We start from the raw sequence: 352 nt of genomic DNA on the forward strand, positions 1-352 counted from the left end.
TCAAAATATTGTTTCTAATTGAATGCTTCCACATCTTCGAGGTAAAAGGCTCCTCCTGTGCTCCAAGTCGTTAGTGCGGTTAATATTGCTTTTCAAAATTGGATTGCTGCACTTCTAGTTCGGTGAGGAGTCTTCGGAGCTTATTCTACGACTTTCGGAATCGTATAATTTATTCGAAAAACGATTCTTTTACAGAGAATTCAGCATAGTTAACTGAAAACACCGCCGTGCCAATTGGTTAGGGCATTAGGCGTGAGGAGAAATTTCAAATGGGGATAATACTCTACTGGATCTGAAATTCCGTCGTGCAGTAGTTTCACGTTTACGCATTTATTTTGCTTTGTCCAATTAG

The sequence above is a fragment of the Montipora capricornis genome, chromosome 3, assembly GCF_036669925.1.
Source record: "Montipora capricornis isolate CH-2021 chromosome 3, ASM3666992v2, whole genome shotgun sequence".
Classification (NCBI taxonomy): Eukaryota; Metazoa; Cnidaria; class Anthozoa; order Scleractinia; family Acroporidae; genus Montipora; species Montipora capricornis.